The sequence below is a fragment of the Rhipicephalus microplus genome, chromosome 5, assembly GCF_043290135.1.
Source record: "Rhipicephalus microplus isolate Deutch F79 chromosome 5, USDA_Rmic, whole genome shotgun sequence".
Taxonomy (NCBI): Eukaryota; Metazoa; Arthropoda; class Arachnida; order Ixodida; family Ixodidae; genus Rhipicephalus; species Rhipicephalus microplus.
Window position 1 is genome coordinate 221,924,414 of NC_134704.1, and position 16,881 is coordinate 221,941,294.

Below are 16,881 nucleotides of genomic sequence, written 5' to 3' on the forward strand. Positions count from 1 at the left end.
AACATGAGCAAGAGACAGAAGTTCAATTACTTGTTAGCATCACTAACCGGAAAAGCGGCAGCTGCTATTGAAGGACTTCAGTACTCGGCAGAAGAAAATTATGATGACGCAATCAAAATACTGAAAAAAACGTTCGGCAATCGAGAAGATTCCATTGAAATGCACATGAATGAGCTATTGAGTTTGGAAAAAGTGAGGTCTGTTCAAGATACCGATAACTTAAATAGGCTAGTAAAGAGAGTGCAAGTTAACATATTGGCACTCAAGTCCCTAAAAGTGGAAACCGAGAGCTATGCGCCGATTTTGTTACCGGTATTGAAAAGAGCAATTCCACCAGAATTATCAGTGCAGTTCAAGTCAAAAGAGGCTATGAGAAACAACTCAGCTTCAGAAAATGGCGAGCAAAACAACACAACAGGAAAAGCGTGCGAGGAAAAGCTGGACAGGCTTATGTTATTCTTAAATGAGCAAGCGGCTTTTCGTGAAGAAACACAATGTGAACAAGAGAGGATAACTTCACACCAAGAGAGAATGGCCGACAGATACGCACAACTTTAGGATTCTATAGCTCAGCGCACAGAATATGCTTATTCTTCAAGCAGAAAACCCACGCAACCGTAAACTGTTGTTTGAGCATTCCAACGAATGAAAAGAAAGCTATGCTTACCGAAAATAGAGCATGCATCAGATGCACCAAACCACACTGCAAGCATTTGCAAAGCCTAAGTAAAATGCAAGCAATGCAAGGCACGACATGTCACGTCAGTGTGTAGAACTGTGATACAGAAAACAAGGGCAGAGCTGGTCTCAACAGTGCAAGCCGAAGCAACGTCTACGCTACACACAACCGAAAATATTGTGACGGAGCGAGGTCTTGGCTTACAGGACAGCGTCCACCGAGAGTCAGCAGCCGAACAAGATGTCTAAATTGCCTCTCGTGCAAGCGCCTAACGCACAGGCGTCTTCTTCAGCTTCGCTAAGTGCCACGCTTGCTCCTGTCGATGATGCACCGTAACACCACTCCCCTGCGGCGGAAGCGCCGTCACGGCGCTTAGTACGGCGGCGACGAACGAGGAGGGTGATACGGTTTCAGTCTGGAAACGTGTACTACGTCTGTCTGGAGTGAGGTGGTCGAAAAGGCATTGTTTAGGGGTGCGATCTCGTAGCTCACGTCACTAAGTTGTCGTAACACTTTGTAGGGGCCATGGTAGTGTGATAGTAGCTTCTCTGATAAGCCGACTTGGCGGTTTGGTGTCCAGAGAAGTACCAGAGACCCCGGCGAGAAGTGCACGCTTTGGTGGCGACTGTAATAGCGGTCTTTTTGCTGCGCTTGCGACAAGTGCAGCCGATCACGGGCAAGCTGACGGGCTGCATGGGCTCGAGAAACGACATCGCTGGCGTACTCAGTAGACAAGGGGGCAGCCGAAGGAAGGATGTCAAATGGTAATGCTGGATGTCGGCCAAATAGCAAATAAAACGGCGAATAACTAGCTGTGTCGTGCCGTGAAGAATTGTACGCGGATGTGACAAAGGGGAGTGCTTTGTCCCAGTCACGGTGATCTGGCGAAACGTACATTGACAGCATCTGCGTCAGCGTTCGGTTCAGACGCTCGGTCAATCCATTTGTCTGTGGATGATAAGCGGTGGTAAGCTTGTGCTCAGTGGAGCAGGCGCGGAGAATATCATCCACAACACGTGAAAGAAAGTACCTTCCTCGATCAGTAAGCAGCTGCCGCGGAGCGCCGTGATGAAGAATGACTTCATACAAGAGAAAGTCAGCGATGTCAGTGGAACAGCTTGTCGGCAGTGCTTTAGTGATGGCAAAGCGTGTGGCGTAGTCTGTGGCGACTGCAATCCATTTATTTCCGGAGGTGGACGTAGGAAACGGGCCCAACAGGTCAAGGCCAACACGGAAGAATGGTTCCATTGGTATGTCAATGGGCTGTAGGAGGCCAGACGGTAGCAGAGAGGGGCGCTTGCGGCGTTGGTAGAGGTCGCAAGCAGTGACGTAGCGAACCACAGAACGATACAGTCCGGGCCAGAAAAAGCGACGTCGCACACGATCGTAGGTACCAGAGACGCCTAGGTGACCGGCTGTAGGTACGTCATGTAGTTGTTCGAGAACGCTGGTACGCAGGTGATGGGGAAGCACGAGTAGTAATTCCGGGCCATCAGCATTGAAGCTGCGACGGTACAGAATGTTGTCGTGCAGTTCGAACAGGCGAACGGAAGGGTCTGTCGGAGCAGAGGTCAGACGCTCGATAATGGAGAGTAACGACGGGTCACGTCGTTGTTCGGTGGAGATATCACCCAAAGCGTGGATGGAGAGAACGCAGGGGTCTGAATCAAGGTCTGTCAAGTCGGGCGTTTCAAGCGGATAACGTGACAAACAGTCTGCGTCTGTGTGGAGGCGTCCCGACTTGTAGTTGACCACGAATGAGTATTCTTGCAGACGGAGCGCCCAGCGACCAAGACGTCCAGATGGGTCCTTTAGCGATGACAGCCAGCAAAGAGCGTGATGGTCCGTAACAACGGAAAAAGTTCGGCCATACAGGTAAGGCCTGAATTTCGCCACGGCCCACACTAAAGCTAGGCATTCACGCTCAGTGATGGAGAACTTCCGTTCGGCAGGTGGAAGAAGACGACTGGCGTAAGCAATCACGCGGTCCTTCCCGTGCTGTCGTTGGCCAAGGACCGCTCCAATTCCATGGCCACTGGCATCGGTCCGAAGCTCTGTAGGTGATGCTGGGTCGAAATGGGCCAGTACTGGTGGCGTAGTCAGCAGATGGATAAGAGCCGAAAAGGCGTCCGCTTGCTCTATATCCCATGCGAAGGGAACGTCCTTCTTCAAGAGATCAGTAAGCGGTCGAGCGATGTCGGCGAAGTTGCAGACAAATCAACGAAAATAGGAACATAGCCCTACAAAACTTCGGACGTCCTTGGTTGAGCGTGGTTCAGTAAATTGTTGTACTGCTCGCACCTTTTCGGGATCTGGTTGAACACCATCGGCACTGACAAGGTGGCCAAGTATGGTGATTTGGCGACGTCCGAAATGGCATTTTGCAGAATTGAGCTGGAGAGCAGCGCTTCGAAAAACATCCAGAACAGCTGACAGACGTGTTATATGGCTGTCAAAGGTGGGCGAAAAGACGATGGTGGAAGTGCTGGGCAACCGCCTCGCAACGGAACTTCGCAGCGGCCGACGTTTGAAGGGTCATTCCACAACGATGACGGAGAGTACGGCGTCTGCATCTGCTCCTGGTGTTCCTGCGGCCGGAGATGATGCGGTAACTACATCTCCTTCTGCGACCACAACCTTTGTGCTCGAACCCCCGCGGGATCCTGGCACGTTCAGCGGTTCCGGCGATCCAGATGAAGTTGACGTTGAAGATTGGCTGGCAGAGTACGAACGTGTGAGTACTCGATACCGATGGGGCCCGACTCTTATGCTGGCAAACCTGTTATTCTATCTTAGGGGAACCGCCAAATCGTGGTATGAGAACCATGAAACAGAACTTGTGAGTTGGGCAGTGTGCAGGGAGAAAATGCTAGACCTGTTCGGAAAGCCGATTGGAAGAAAAATGGCCGCGAACAAAATGCTCGCGTCTCGGGCGCAGACCTCGACCGAGTCTTACGTCTCCTATATAGAAGATGTGTTGTCGTTGTGTCGCAAAGCCAATGCCGATATGCCGGGGGCTGACAAGGTCGGGCATATTCTTAAGGGGATTGCGGATGACGCATTCAACCTCCTCATCTGCAAAAATTTTTCTACAGTGGACGCCATTATAAAAGAATGTCGGCGCTTTGAGCAAGCGAAGAGCCGGCGGATTAACAGCGTGTTCACCCGCCTTCCGAATACGGCTGCAACATCATCTTGCGAAGACCGTGCAAGAACACAGCCACCACCTCTAGATTCATCGGATCAGGTGACCCGAATTGTACGGCGCGAACTTGAAGCCATTGCCTCTGCTCCGGCTCACACCGCTGCAAGTGACACCACCCCACTCACTGCTAACATGGTTCAAGCCATCGTCCGCCAAGAACTCGCCAGCATAGATATTCCCTCGGTGTGCGCTTTACCCAGCACCTCCACCAAATGTGACGGAGCGAGGTCTTGGCTTACAGGACAGCGTCCACCGAGAGTCGGCAGCCGAACAAGATGTCTGAGTAAATGTGACGGAGCGAGGTCTTGGCTTACAGGACAGCGTCCACCGAGAGTCGGCAGCCGAACAAGATGTCTGAGTTGCCTCTCGTGCAAGCGCCTAACGCACAGGCGTCTTCTTCATCTTCGCTAAGTGCCACGCTTGCTCCTGTCGATGATGCACCGTAACAATATCAAGCATAAGCTTGTGCTTTTGCAGATGACTGTAGCATGCATAGAAGGAGAAACATGTGGCCGACATTGCCGTTTGCTATTAGACAGCGGGAAGTCAAGGTTCTTTAATTGAAGCAGGATTAGCGAAAGAAATAAGTGCGAAGGTGTTGCGACAGGAAAGGCTGACGATTGGTTCATTTGGAGGAGACGAAAAGGTCAAGCTAATGAACATGGTGCAAGTGATTATAGGATCACGAGAAACAAGAACGACAACAGTGATTGAAGCGTTACAAGTCGACGTTATCTCACACAGTTGTATACCCATTCCAACTCAGAAACTCAGCGATAAAATAAAACAGCTAAAGAAGGAAGTGGCTGATCACAGGACCGAGACGACTGCATTATATTCTGTAGAACTACTGATCGGCTCAGACTATTACTAAGAATTCTTTACTGGTAGAACTCGAAGAATCGAGGACAGACTGATGGCTGTAAAAACTATACTGGGATGGGTACTGCAAGAGCCGTCAGAGCAAAGCAAGACAAAACTAACACATAATCAAGCAGTAATGGTTCTGAAGGTAGAAGCTGCATAGACAGAACTCCAGCAAGAGCTACAGAAGTTTTGGAGCCTGGAGGCAATGGAGATCATAAGAAATAGTATGGATAACAGGAAATGAAGTGGTCGAAGAATTCGAGTGCAAGATTGTAAAAATAAAACAGTTGCTATCCAGTCTGCTTGCCATGGAAACAGGATCTAAATTTGGAAAGCAACAAGGAAAATGTGATAAAAAGAATACAGCAACTGACTAGAAGGCTGCTAAAAATGAAGACATGTTGTATCGCTACAACAAAGCTATATCAGAGTATATGGCACTAGGGGTCGCAGAGGAGGTCCAAGAGCCATCAGAACAGCCAAATGCACTTTGCTACTACATGCCACATCATGCGATTATTAGAGAGGACCGAGCCACAACAAAGGTTCGAGTAGTGTTTGACGCCTCATCACATTCTCGAAAAGGCATGTCTTTAAACGAGAACTTAGAGGCAGGACCCAATTTGAATGAGGACATGCTATCACTGCTCATTAATTTCCGAAAAGAAAAGGTGGCATTAGTTGGAGATGTTGAAAAGGCATTTCTACAAATCTCTATACACGAAGAGGATAGAGATGCAATGAGATTTCTGTGGTGGAAGCATGACGCTGAAAGAAGGCTAATGAATGAAGTGTAAACATGGGGCATGACAAGAGTAACGTTCGGAACAACACTGAGCACGTTTATAGTGGCAGCTACAATTAAACACCATTTGAAACAAGTGGAAAACCGGTTTCCTGATACCACAAGGACACTGCAAAAAGCGATCTACGTGGATGATGTCATTCTGGGAGCAGCAACGCTTGATGAAGCAGTCAAGTTGTACAAAGAGGCAAAGCAAGTGTTCAGAGAGCCAGCGATGAATTTGAGCAAATGGACATCCAAAAAGGAGCGATTAAACAAAATAATAGATGAAAACGAAAGGGACGATTCTCCTATAGATATTCGATCTAGAAGATTTACAATGCTTCTGGGCTTGATATGGAAACACTCAAAGGACATGATTTGCTTCCCTATAGAAAAGTGGAATTTATTAACAGATACAACGTACTTGACAAAAAGGGCCATGTTACAAACCACAGCGAAGATATTTGACCCGCTCGGTTTGTTGTCACCATTCACAGTACGCGCAAACATAGGACTGCAGAGACTGTAGAAAACGAACGTCACGTGGGACGACCAGCTCCCTAAAGATGAATGCGACAAATGGAAGAACCTTATGTCTGAAGCGGAAGACTTTCGAGTTCTAGAAATCCCCCGATGCTACGCAAGCAAGAATCAACCAGTACAAGCATACAAGCTCCATGTATTTGCCGACGCAAGCCCATTAGCATACGGAGCGGCAGCATACTTGATAGCAGTATACCACAATGCAAGCAAAGAATCAAAGCTGGTAACAGCAAAAATCTGTGTAGCTCCAATTAAAGAGCTCACATTGGCGCGACTTGAACTGATGGCAGCGGTGTTAGCATCAAGATTGTGCGACTACATTAAAGGTCACTTCAACAAAAGATTTCAGGAAATACACTGCTGGACGGACTCGATGATTGTGCTTCACTGGATCAAGGGAAGAAGCAAAAAAGATTCGTTTGTTGCCAACAGAATCGCAGAAATTAGAGAAAAAACACTTCAAGCAAGCTGGTCATTCGTTCAAAGTGACGACAACCCTGCTGACCTACTTACACGAGGAATAAGCGCAAAGGCATTGATAACGTCAAAGTTATGGTGGAACAGTCCCGAATGGATAACATCACTGGAAAAGAACTTAGTAAGCATAACTGGCACAAATACAGACGTGGAAGACCAGCATAAAACACAATGTCACCAATGCATGGGAAGAGCCGAAATTGAGCCAATCTTGGAAATAGAAAGGTATTCATCATACGGATGGCTTATAAGAGTGACAGCATGGGTGTTCAGATTCATAGACAACACACGAAAGGAAAATCACAAAGAACCATTGACAGGAAAAGAGGTAACAAATGCAGAGAAATACTGGATAAGGGAGACCCAATTATCACTGGGACAAACAAAGGGTGAAGCCTATTAAACACTCAATCATTTAAAATTAATGAACAAGAAGTGTACCTTGATGAGGATGGAATCATCAGACAGAAGGGATGATCGCAGCGCAGCCAAGAATTCAACAAGCACGTTATAGTAATTCCAAAGGATGGGCATTTTAAGGAACTGTTAATACGCCACGTGCATAAAATGATATTAAACAGAAGAGTTCAAGTGACGCCAGCGCAACTTTGAACTAAGTTCTGGATATTGCAGGGTAGACAAGCAGTGAAAAGAGTTCTAAACAAATGTGTCGTCTGCAAGAGGCACAACTCCAGACCGGCGACTCAAGACATATCTCCACTTCCGGCAGACAGAGTCACTGAAGCAGAGCCATTCAAAGTTACGGGAGTTGACTTCACAGGACCTCTTTATGCAAAGGACAAATACCAGATTGTGACGCAATATGTACTGATATTCACCTGCGCGGTAACAAGAGGAGTACACTTGAAAGTTACCAACGATTTGTCATCGTCGAGTTTTTTACAAGCATTCCGATGATTTACAGCTCGACGGGGAATACCAGCAGTAATATACTCGGACAACGCCAAAACATTTATAAAAGCTAGAAAAAAAATCAACAGAATGCTCGAAACAATCAAAAACGAGGTCTTAAAGAATTACTGCAGTGGCCAACAAATTCAATGGAAAACGATAGCCGAGTGCGCGTCATGGCGAGGGTATCATTATTGAACTCAATAAGAGATACAAGATTAAGGTGGTACAGGCTTATGGGCCTACATTCAGCCATGATAATAACGCGCTAATTGAAAGCTTCTATGAGTTAAAAGCTTCTATGAGTTGAAAGCTTCTAATCGGCAATAAGTAACGTAAAAACACAGTATTTATTTATTTATTTATTTATTTACAATACCTCAAAGGTCCCAATGAAGGGGTTTTACATGAGGGGGTGGCTATTACGATGGATTAAAGGGGTAGATGTTCGATCGCTGCTTTGAAGTTGATGATACTGGAGTGCTGCACAACGTACAGTGTTATAGAGTGCTGTAAACTAATGGGCGACTTCAATGCTAAGGTATGGAAGAAGCAGGCTGAAGACGAGGAAGTAGAAGAGATTAGGCGTCGCTACTAGAAATGCCAAAGGGGAGTTGCTAGTAGAATTCGCGAAACGCAATAACTTAAGGATCTTTAGTACCTTCTACCAAAAGCGAGAGAACCGTTTGGGGACATGGAGGAGCCCTAATTGTGAAAGTAAGAATGAAATAGACTTTACACTAGGTGCGCAACCAGGCATCGTGCAGGATATGGAAGTGCTTGGCAGGGTACAATATAGTGACCATAGAATGGTAAGGCGCGGCCGTTCGATGAAACAGAGCATGGGTACGGCCCGCCGCGTGCTCCAAAACCGGCGTGACAGGTCTAGTTCGGGAACCACCGCTGAGGCGCCACCAGGGGGGGACAGTTTTCGCGAGCACCCATCGAATCGCATGCGCGGCGCGCTTGCGGTAGTTACGATTGAGCGCGTGCATCTTTGTGTCACTTTGGGAAGTCTTCTTTTAATATCCGTATAGCATGTGCTCACCAGGTAATTACCGACCTTGCGTTTAGATACCTGCAGCACTTGCAAATTTTCGGTATGCCTTATTCGGGATGGAACCTTGCACACCTATCAATTTTCGTGGAAGTAAGAATTGTGAGCACATTTTACTCAGATCCTACAAGATCACAACTAACCCATCTGGAAGAGCTACACCTTTCTAATGCATCTAAATTGATTATAGTAACTGTGAATATGTTGCTTCAGAAAAGGTTGCTTCAGATTTCATCATTTCATTTAGAATAAGTAACCTCAGCAATGGCAGTGGCCACTGTTTCCTTAACACAAAATAAGATAGACATTTACTTTCTCCAAACACGTCTATAGTATTCATACAATACAGTATCAGATGCAACAGCCACGAAATATACTTAGCATGTGTGCGATCTCATAACAGTGGACTCGAGCCTCTTTGAAATTTCAGTGACTGTAACTTTAATGCTGGCAATTGAGCGAGCAGTTACGAAGTGAATAATATTAAAACTGAGAGATGAAAAGAGCGATGAAATGCTACAAAATGTGAACACAACTGCTTGCGTTCCTGCACTTTTAAATGTTTTCGTCTCTTTCGCTCTTGAAGCTCTTAAGATAATGTAACTAATAAAAAAGTGAACACATAACAGTAACAAGATGCCTGAAAGTATTTTACTTATTCTGAATTTAAGGCTGATCCTGGTGTGGGATAACGTAACTTAACTAACGTAATGTTTAACGTAATGTTTAACGTAATGTTTCCGCACTGAAGGTTCTACAACGACTGCCCCTCAATTGGGGAACGCACCCAGTTTTCTTGCTTCTTTCGGGTGAGAGTGTTCTTATCGCCGGCGCCCGTGTTTGGAGGCATCGCCGCGATGCGCAGGCGCAGAAGCGGCGCCGACCCGTTTCGCCACATCACCCCCCCACGCAGATAGGAGACGTCACGGTTGAAGACGTTTGGGGACCCGCACCTGGCGTCTAAGGAGTGTGGTGTAGGGTGTGAGCCTAGTCGCTGCGGGCTGTTGTCGGCGAATTACGGGAGGCGTGCGGGGGTTGGTAGGCTCCTGGGAAAGGATGTATGATGGCTTTAGGCAGTCGATAGAAACGCGTACATCCTTTCCACTGATTCGCAGGGTGAATGTTTTGTCGTCGCGAGAGATGACTTTGTAAGGTCCGGAGTAAGGTGGCTGGAAAGATGTGTGTACGGTGTCGTCGCAGAGGAAGGCGTGCGAGCATGTTGCCAGGTCCTTAAACATGAACGGGGTTGGCTTGGTGTGGCGAGCCGCTGGTGAGGGGCGCAGCGCGCCCACTGGGCGACGGAGTCGAGCGACGAAGTCTGCAGGGTCCGAGCTGGTTACATCAAAGGTCGGAGCGGAGAGGAGTTCTCCAGGTAGGCGAAGCGGCTCCCCGTAGACGAGTTCCGCGGGCATGGCTTGAATGTCTGGCTTGAAAGTTGCGCACAGACCGAGAGCGACGGCGCGGAGAGCTTCGAGCCAGGTTAAGTGAGGATGGCACATGATGGCTGCCTTGAACTGCCGGTGAAACCTTTCAATCATCCCGTTGGCGCAAGGGTGGTAGCTATTTGTCCGTGAACGCTCGAACCCGGTGGAGAGCCCGAGGAGCCTAAAGAGTTGAGATTCGAATTGCCTTCCTTGATCGGTGGTGACTCGACAAGGAGTGCCGAAGCGTGAAATCCAGCCGGAGAAGAAGGTTGATGCGATGTCTTCTGCGGTGATCCTTTCGAGCGGCCACTGCTCGGGCCAATGAGTGTAACGATCGATGGCGGTGAGGCAATAACGGTAAGGGCCGGCTGGTGGAAAGGGGCCAATGATGTCGATGTGGACGTGCTGGAACCGTTCCGTCGGGAGGGGGAATTCTCCGAGTGGCGACGTGACGTGCCGGGTGATTTTGGCACGCTAGCATTGAATGCATGTGCATGCCCAGGTGCGCCAGTCCCGTTGCGTTGAAGGCCACGCGTACCGGTCAGTCACAAGGCGTGTAGAAGCTCGGATGCCAGGATGACTGAGGCTGTGTAACTGGTTGAAAAGGCTTTGGCGATGCAAAGAAGGGATGTATGGTCTCACTCGTCCTGTTGGTATGTCACAGTAGAGAGCGTCCGTTGACCCAGGGATGGTAACTTTCTGAAGTTGAAGGGAAGAGCCATTCTCGAGGAGCTGCTGGAGTTCGGTGTCCATTTTCTGAGCTTCGCCGAGGGCGTCGGTTGTGACAGTTGTTAGCTCGACAGCCGAGATGCGAGAGAGTGCGTCGGCGACCAAGTTTTTCTTTCCGCTGATGTGGCGGATATCTGTGGTGAATTGAGCGGTGAAGGACATCTGGTTCTGCTGGACCGGTGGAAGTTTTTCGTGGTGTTGGGAGAAGGCATAAGTGATAGGTTTATGGTCGGTGTATATGTTGCAGTGCTGTGCCTCGAGGATGTGGCGAAAGTGTTGGACTGCTTTGTAGATGGCAAGGAGCTCTCTGTAGTAGGCTGGCCAGGTCGTCTCCGCAGGGGGCGAGGTTGCATCGCCGATGCTGCCGGAAGGCGGGGGCGGCTTCGGGGAAGAGAGTTTCTTCGAGAAGAACGCCAAGGGGCGCCAGTTGTTTCCCACACACTGCCTGAGGGAGGCTCCGACGACGGTGCTAGAGGCATCTGTGAAAAGACCCAGGGGCGCCTCTGGCTTGGGATGGGAGAGCAGCATAGCGTTGCAGAGGGCAGTTTTGCAGTCTTCGAATGCTTGTGTTAAGGCTGGGGTCCAAGTGGCAGGATGGTTGCCACGTTGGCCGGCCAACGCATCATGGAGAGGGGCCTGATAAATGGCCGCTTTAGGCACGAAGCGCCTGTAAAAGTTGAACATGCCCAGGAAACGGCGGAGGTCCTTCGCTGTGGCAGGCAGCGCGTAATTTTGCAGGGCCAGGATGCGGTCAGGCAAGGGTCTAGTTCCTTCTGCAGAAATTTCGTGGCCAAGAAACGTGACGACGAGGGCGCTGAGCGTGCTCTGTGCTCTTCTGAACGTTTATGAGTAAGCCATGTTCGTCGAGGCGCTGGAACTGTTGACAAAGGTGTTGGTGATGTTCCGTTTCGTGGCGGGAGAAGATCAAGATGTCGTCTAGGTAGACGAAACAGAAGTCCAGGCCGCAGACGTCGTCGTCGTCGATGAAGCGTTGAAAGTTTTGCCCCGCGTTGCAGAGACCAAAACTCATGAAAGCGAATTCGAATAGACCGACAGACGTGATAATTGTGGTCTTTGGGACGTCATCCGGGTTTACAGGGGTTTGTGTGTAGGCCTTTACGAGGTCCACCACTGAGAAGATAGTGCTGCCGTCTAAGCTGTGTGCACAGTCCTGTATATGACGGACGGGGTACCTGTCGGGGACGGTGCGGGCATTGAGGGCGCGATAATCTCCGCAGGGGCTCTAGGCATTGGTCTTCTTTGGTACCAGATGAAGCGGTGAGGCATAAGGTCCCTCCGAGCGGCGGGCAGTACCTTCGCGGAGCATGGCTTCGAATTCGGCCTGTGCGATTCGTAGGCGGTTCGGGGCTAGCCGACGGGCGCGGCATGAGACCGGGGGGCCGGGAGTAGTACGAATGTAGTGCACGGTTGAGTGGAGCACCTCTCGCGGATGCCCGCTAGGTCCAGTCAGGTCGGGAAATTCTGTGAGGATGTCATGGTATGGCGACTGGTTCCCAATGGTGAGTGCCTTGACATGAGGCTGTTGGGTGGTCGCACGTTGGCCTGGCGTGAAGAGGCCTGTTGTAGCGACGATAAGTCGGTCATATCGGCAGTCAGGTAGAAGATTGTAGTACGCCAAGAAGTCGGACCCGATGATCAGCTCTGCAACGTCGGCGATGACGAAATTCCATGGAAAACTTCGACACAGGTTTTTGAAGTTGATGTTAAGACGGAGCGAGCCGTAGGTCTTGATGGCCGTATGGTTCGCCGCGCTGAGCTCAAAGGACGTGTGAGGACGCTTGTCACGCAGGAAGGTTCGGGGAAAGCAACAGATGTCGGAGCCACAGTCGACGAGAAACCGCCGCTTTGTGACTTGGTTGGTGACGAATATGTGACGACCTCTAAGTTGGCAGCTCGCGGCCGTCTCTACGAGCTGCCCTTGAAGTTTCCCTGACGTCCAGCTGAGCAAGGTGGTTGACATTTTCAGGCTTTGTCCCTGAAGTGGGGATGATAATAGCAGGGGCCGTTATCATTTCCGTGCGATAAAGCGGCGTTCTTGTCTTGGCTTTGGGAGCGTTTTTGTGGACGCAGCTTCGGGCTTTGATCCAGGCGCCCTTGAATTGAGTCTAGCTGATGAGTGATTTCGTCGACACGGCACGCAAGCTCGCTGCTGGGCTGTCGGGTGTCAACGGCATTGACGGTGAGAGGCGATGCTGGCAATGAAATCTCAATGACTTGATCAGCGATATGGGAGAGCTGGTCCAGCGGCAGATTCGGCTGCACCTGGAGGATGGCCTGCGCATGTGAGAATAGATGCTGAAGCCAGATGATACGGAGGAGGGAGTCGTCAACAGGGGTGGTGCCCAAGAGGTCACGTATGTAACGCAGGAGCTGCGATGGCTTGTGGTCACCGAGTTCTTCGTGCTGGAGTAGGTGACGCACCTTCTCGTATTGTGTAGGTGAAAGCCGGCGGATCAGTTACCTCTTCAGGTGTAGGTAACGGTCATCAGCCGGGGGATTCGCAAGTATATCGCGAACTTCAGTCGCCTAGCGTGAGTCTAGATGGGCGACGACGTAGTCATAGCGCGTCCGGTCCTGGGTGATGCGTGCTGTGGAAAACTGCGCCTCGACTTGAGCGAACCACACGTCAAGTGCCTCTGCCCAAAACGGCGGAAGTTTGACGGCGACGCGACAAACGTCCGTGTTGGTGGCGGCTGCAGCACTGGAGGCGCCCGAGGTGGCAGGGACCGCTGGAGCGAAGTTTTGGGGGGCGTGACCCAAGTGGGGTGGTGCACGGTCGTCGGACGAGAGTGCTTCATTTTCATTGTGCTGCTGCTGTTCCCGGAGCTGCTGCTCGTGGTTCTGGATCACTTGCTGCTGGGCCTGCAGTTGTTGTTGCAGTTGTTGTACTTGTTGTTGAAGGGCAGCAAGGGTTTCCTCGTCGGCCATGGCGGTGCGGTACGTTCGTTTTCCGGGTCACCAGATGTGGGATAACGTAACTTTAATGTTTCCGCACTGAAAGTTCCACAACGACTGCCCCTCAATCGGAGCACGCACACAGCTTTCTTGCTTCTTTTGGGCGAGAGTGTTCTTATCGCCGGCGCCCGTGTTTGGAGGCATCGTCGCAATGCGCTGGCGCAGAAGCGGCGCCGACCCGTTTGCCACACTGGCATTTTTAAGTTTTTCTAATTCTTTACATTTTTGCATAATAAAACGCCTTGACAATAGCTCCAGCTTGTGCGCCCAACTTTTGGCTTCTGTGTCTATCGAGAATGTAACCATCCGTTCGGTCTTTTTATGTTAGCCTCTTCACGGGCACTGGTGAATCCCAATAGCATTCCAACGCGCTTGTCTTCTAGCAGTCTCCGTCATGTGGTTCTGTCATTCAGTACTGTTTATTTGTTCTACCTTGTATCGTTGACAAATTGGCACCTGTGCTCACTCAAACGTAGGCAGGTTACGTGCACTTGACTGCCCTACAGCAGCCATGGTTTTGCGATGTGTAAACGTAATAAAAACAAGGTTGTCACTTGACCCGGCCGTACACACACACACGCATGCATATATATATATATATATATATATTTGACGTAAGCATGTGGGAGGTATATATATATATATATATATATATATATATATATATATATATATATATATACACACACACACACACACACACACACACACACACACACACACACACACACACACACACACACACACACACACACACATAAGGGAAACAAGTGTATACGTAAGGGTTCGTTTTTCCGTGTTTTGACACAATATTAATAAGATCTAACAGACAATGTTGCCAAGGAATGCATAGGGGAAGTTATTAGGACTAATGTAATGTAAATAAGAAGAAAGAAAAGTGGTTAAAAAAATGACTTGCCGTGAGCAGGAATCAAACCTACATCCTTCGAAGGTCATAGGTTCGATTCCTGCTCACATTTGAAAAATTGATTAGCTGCACAAACTTGAAAAAACACTATCTTAATATTTAATATAATTAAATATTTAATATTTAGTGTTTAAACATTTCTTGCAATTGTGTCATGAATAGCATGCATCTTGCACTGTACGCTTTTCTTCTTGCATTGTTAGTCTTTTTATGAATGCCTTGTCATTGTATTATTGTATTTGCCCCTCCTGCATGGGCCAGCATATTGGCCTGCAGTATCGATAAATAAATAAATAAATATATAAATAAAAGCGTGGTAAAAAAATTTCCGGAGTTGGCCTTTAATGGTTGGCTCGTTCTTGATGCTCTATAAAGTTGGGGCACTTTTCTACCACGTCTTTGATGTCTGTAGTGATCCCAGGCCACCAGCAGGTCTGTCGGACGAGTCGCGAGCACTCGACTCTTCTCTCGTGTCCCTTGTGCAACATGTTCAGTGGACGAATTTCCACAGCGTCGACCAGGGTAAAAATATATATATATATATTGAAGAAAGACGTTTTTATTGCACGAGAGCAAGACTCTGAAACAATGCCATGAGTACTGGCAGTTCAAGCACGAGCTCACAATACAGGACTGAGTCCTACTGTGAACAAGACTCCCGTAAGGGAGCCGAACCGTCTTTTTTAAATGTATTTTTCACCTTGGCTGGTGCTGTGCAAATTTTATCCACGCCTTTCCCCGGCCAGGTGAGTGTCTGCCAAGCTCTTGACAATGCGTTCAGCGTCGCCTTGCATAAAGATTGTGACAATGACAAGCCAGTTGCCGATTAATAAAACTTCGTTGTGTACCTTGAGTTCATGCTTGAATTGCCAGTACTCATGGCAGTTTTTCGGAGTCTTGTTCTTGTTCATTGGCCAGCTGTTTGTCGGGAAGGTTTTTATAACATTACTTGTTAGATCACACTACTGTGCCTTGGCAACTTTTTTAAGGCTTGCCACCTCCGACGACAAAGGGCCCAGAATGACAGTTGCGTAGGTCGTTACTTCGCCTGACATATCTTTGGAGCCTTGCGTTGCGAGTGGTGTATGAGATAGAGCATTGGCTGTGATGACAGCTGCTTGCCTGTATAAATGTGGTCTTGTGGTCATAACGCATCATGCATAGATGATCATGCTGAAGTCTGGGTGTTAGGCTGTCGATGGGTTTAGTCACAAGGACGAGCACTGAATGCTTGTGATCAGTTTCAGTCCTGAAATGAAGCCCAATGAGGTAATTTCCGAATTTCTGGCATGCCTATGTTATTCTGAGAGCTTATTTCTCAATTTCAAAGTACCCTGCTTCAGCTGAGGTCAACATTTTTGAAGCATATGCTACTGGCCGCAATTTGTCATGCGAGTCGTCTTGCAAAAGAACTGCTTCCAGACCGTAGCTTAAGATGTCTGATGAAATGATGAGTTGTTGCCTAAGGCCATAAAGAGCCAAGATGGGTTGCCAAGTTGAAGTTTTTTTAATTTCTTGAAATGCCTGCTACTGTGTAAAGTCTCAGGCAAAAGCTTTGTCAGCGGGTGCATAATGTCACCGAAATTCAAAATGAACTGAGATACAGGGTTGGTCATGCTAAGGAAGCACTTGCTCTTTGTCACGTCGGTTGGTGGCTTCATTTTAACAATGGCTTCGATCACACCCTTGGCTGAACGCACACCATTTTTATCAATGATGTGACCCAGAAACTTCATGCTCTTTTGGTAAAAGGAAAGCTTTTCTTTGTTCAGCGACACACCTGCCTTGAGTAACTGCTCAAAGAAGACACCCATCATTCTTTGTCTTTTGCTACATCTATGTGACACACGATTCCTTCCAAGCCCTCGAGTACGTGACTCATCATTCTTTGGTAGTGCTTTAGAGCAGATGAGATTTCATAAGGCTAAACTTACGCAAGACTTCAAAATGTTAAACTTATCACTCCTTCCAAAAGAAGTGATAAAGGTGGTCAGTTCAGATTTCTTTGGATCCACCTTGATTTGGGTAGAGCACATTTGGCAAGCACTCTCAAATTATGACAGTTAGATTGCCACTATCCCCCAAGACGAAGGTATATAACAGCCGCATCTTGCCGGTACTTAGCTAAGGAGCAGAAACCTGGAGACTTACAAAGAGAGTTCAGCTTATATTGAGGACGACGCAGCGAGTAATGGAAAGGAAAATGGTAGGTGTAACCTTAAGAGACAAGAATAGAGCAGAGTGGATTACGGAACAAACCAGGGTTAAGGATAGCATAGTAGAAATCAAGAAGAAGA

General features: G+C 48.4%; 1 protein-coding gene across 2 annotated transcripts in view; it reads left to right on the forward strand.

Annotated features, from left to right (window-relative positions):
• LOC119173507 (WD repeat and coiled-coil-containing protein) overlaps positions 1 to 16,881 on the forward strand; it is a 299,780-nt gene that overhangs the window by 218,410 nt on the left and 64,489 nt on the right. The window lies entirely within an intron of this gene.